General features: G+C 33.7%; 1 non-coding gene across 1 annotated transcript; it reads right to left on the minus strand.

Moving 5' to 3' along the window:
* Positions 1-3,535: 3,535 nt before the first annotated feature.
* Positions 3,536-3,607, minus strand: Trnap-ugg. The gene has a single exon. It is a non-coding gene; the product is annotated as a tRNA-Pro (tRNA).
* Between the last annotated feature and the right edge of the window lie 340 nt (positions 3,608-3,947).

The following is a 3,947-nucleotide window of genomic DNA, read 5'->3' on the forward strand; positions in this document are numbered from 1 at the left end:
GGTGCTTTATCATTTTCCAAATGGATGTATATTTATACGTCATAGTTGTTGAACGAGAAAGTGTCTCTTCCAACTTCCAGCGAATCAGTATCGGGATTAAAACATTTACTTTCGTGCCACCTTTGACCCCTTTAATACACATTCGGTTCACGAACTACGTTAAACTCGGTTTGACGTATCATTAATTTATGTTTATTATGGATGCGTACAACGCTGTTATCTCGTTTATGAGCTCGGTTAATTTACATACATTTTTGAATATACCAGGCGTACACATCTGTTCACGACATTGCTGTGAGTGAGTGAAATTTAGTTTAGTTTACCTCTCTGTAGGCAATCGAGTATCTATTTCTCTATACGTATATTTTCGTTAACAATTTTTTATATTTTCATAAAAATATCGCAGGACAGTTTTTGAATCCTCATTCCTGGTATACGTTTCTAAACTAAAAATTTATACGAACATGTTTAACCGGTTAACTGCGTTTGACGAGTACACAAGTCAAATAAAAACTTTATTTCGATGCGTTTGACGTGTATACTAGTCGTCACTTATATTTATTTACGCACTCCATGACCTAACTCTATGAGAGATTTCTAAAACTAAATTTCGCAGTGAATTGATTAAATATCAAAATTTCAAGCTTATTTATACGCTTCTTGGAAAACCAGAAAAATTTCAGAATAACCAAGAAAATTATAATATAATTCATTTTGAACCGTTTTCCGTATTTGGCGATCGAGATTGAAATTCTTATATTCTAGAATTCAATCACTATTTCTGGAGAATTCTGGTGTAACGAAGCGTGTTTCATTTTGTTCGTCTCTTCGGCATTTTGACGCTCGTCGTCTTTCAACGACGACACACAAAAACCCGCACGTTTTGGGAAACGCAAAGATCTACGACGGAGGAGCCTTCTCATTGTGAAGCAGACCGCATTGTGAAATCGGCTGCATTTCCAGCGACGTTTAGCCACCGCAGCTACGCGCACTATGTTAGATCAATGACGCGAGAATAATTTCGCTGCACCGCCCACAAACACGGGAATCTTTTACCTGAATTCGATTTAGAACGCACACACGAGCTGCGATGAAATTCATGAGCACAATGTGGGAGTCATTGACGAGTTGCGAACACGGAAACTTGTCATCGCCAGAAAGCAATACACGTATCGGAAGGGACTTTCAAATTGAGGAGTTGAAATGGAAAACGATACAAATGTCAAAAAAATGAAAAAACGATATTTTTAGTGAGAAAGAGAATATAAATTCTATGTGGAATATAACGAAAAAAGTTAAAACTGCCAGAATAATGTTGACTAAATTGTAGTTGGAAAAGATTAAATCTATCCAATCGGATACATTTTTTACGATTTATTCTCGCTCTAAATCTGTAAATGTGGTATGATCTCAAACTTTATAATATTAAGTGATAAATGATACAAAATACTAAAATTGACAAAAATGTGATTTTTGTTTCTAATAGAAATCTCTGTTCCCGACACTTAGGTATGCCATTTATCATTTTAACTTCTCAATTGTTAAAAATCACCCTGTCTTCCTTATTTATAGGTGAAAATTTATCCTTTCGAACTACGAGAAATACATTCTTTTTATTTCGTTCTTACTATTATAAATATGATGTTATCGCGCTTTTCTATTATATTATTGAACTCGATCGAAAGAAAAGAATCCAGGAGAAATACCAACTACGAGGGAATTTCTTAAACTCGATAGACGGGTTTCAGTATATCTGGTATAGGAGTAGTGACTTCCGCAAGGTGACCCGGTTTTCTGTGAGTTTCTACGAAGAATATAATAGAGACACAGTTTCGACGAGTCATTAAGCGATCGTTATACATAGCAGGTGCCTACTTTTATCGTTTTCCCTTTATACCATTTGATTTTCTTATTAAACCGTGAACTACACGTGTCTTAAGCATCTGCGTTCGTCTAATTTCGCCTCGCAAGTTTCAGGAAATTACTGTAGGCTCCGTCGAATCGGTTTAACCGAAAAATGTAGCTGAGCGTGACGATCGGGTACTTTGGTAACCCTGGCGTCGAAGAGTTAATAATCGAGAACGAAAAAGAAAACCATTTGAAGGCAACAGGGAAAGCATACGAGAAGTCACATTTCCGATAAGTTATATTTCCTACAAAGAACAGTTTTAAAATTCCGTATAACGTCAATAAATGTTATATATTATCAAAATTGTCTATATATTTGATTTTGGAGTTAAATACATGTCTTTTCACCCTCTTTAATATTTCTAAACTATTCCTCGTCATAATATTATAATACGGAAAATATTAAAATATTGCCTGCCTTAGTTGTATCTTTGATTTGTGTAAAACTTCAATCTATTTTGAAGAGATTAACATTTTTAAACTTAACAGATCGTTTTCATTTTCAATGACGTTATATCAAGATTCTCTTGTTTAATCGTAAAGTGGTATTAAAATCAGAGAAACAACGTAATAATATCTACTGATTTCCCTACGGGATTACAATGCTCCGCTTCCTTCACGCTTCAGGCATCATATACATAAATCACATACAATATAATAAAATCATATATATACATATATGAGTATATCCTAAACGTACATATAATATTATATATACTTTATAAACTGTACAAAGTATGAATCAACAAAAAAATACCTATCGTGTTCTTCTCTTGTGATTTTCATTTGTAATAACGTAAAGTTAGATACCACTTTACATTTATAATTTTGCCTGATTTTCTATCTATGAAATTCAAGCGTCGCCTCATTATATACGTTACACGATCTGTGTTTCTTACAATACGCTTTGTTCTTTGAGAAGCTCGTATAATTTTATTGTCGAGAATAGAAAATGAGAGATGCACTTTTTTCACTTTAATCATGGGATATGTACGTTAAAGACACTCGTACGCGTGCGTATGTATAATGTAATATTTGCGTGTCTGAGATGATTATCTCGAAACGTCGGGATAATAAAATAGCAAAAAGCTAAAATGCAAATGAGCATCTGCTGCTGTGGCGGAGATTGATTTACGAGTGTACCGCTCGTAACTGTTCAGCTTCCTCCCGATAGGTACGCGATGATACGCGAAAATCTCGACGCGGATTTTGAATGGTTGACGAATGAAAATTTTGCAAACAATAAATACATCATACGAGATGATAATCACTGGTGTGTTGTTTTATGCATGAGTTCAGTTTTTGAATATACATACGCGGGGAAAAAACAATTCGAAGAAATAATTGTATCGTAATAACTAATTGTTCATAAAATTAGTTTATATTTTCTTTTTTACAACATTGTTAATTCAATCCCAAACAATTTATTTCAATTTGGTAGATCAATTGTAATAAATTGTAAACGCCAACTAACTGTACGGAAATAGAATGTACGTTGTTTGTATGCATTCTCCGATCGTAAAAAATTGCAGTTTTAATTCGTGAAAAATAAACGTGTTATGTACGATATAAGGGAACTTGATACCGTCAATATAAATATAACAATTGACGAAAAAAGAAAAAAAATGGGCTCAGCCGGGATTTGAACCCGGGACCTCTCGCACCCAAAGCGAGAATCATACCCCTAGACCACTGAGCCGCTTATGAAAGATACTCACTTACTACGGTACATGAGTGTTCAGCATAACATACTTTCACGATTACGGATTGAATTAATTTGTTCGTTTGGTATAACGTTGCATATTACGAAACAAACTATTTGAACGATCGATCTTTCAATCATCTTAATTAAAATCCCACGTTTGATATGTAATTTCAACTTCTCAGTTGAATATATTCTACGATATATATCAAATGTGAATAATTTTATAGTAATTAAATATTTGATCGATGTTGCAATAATTAATATTTCTAATCATCGTGTGTTTAATTATCTGCTTGCATGCTTTTAATTATGTATTTCATCAAATATTCGTCTC

Source organism: Bombus pyrosoma, linkage group LG2 (assembly GCF_014825855.1).
Source record: "Bombus pyrosoma isolate SC7728 linkage group LG2, ASM1482585v1, whole genome shotgun sequence".
Taxonomy (NCBI): Eukaryota; Metazoa; Arthropoda; class Insecta; order Hymenoptera; family Apidae; genus Bombus; species Bombus pyrosoma.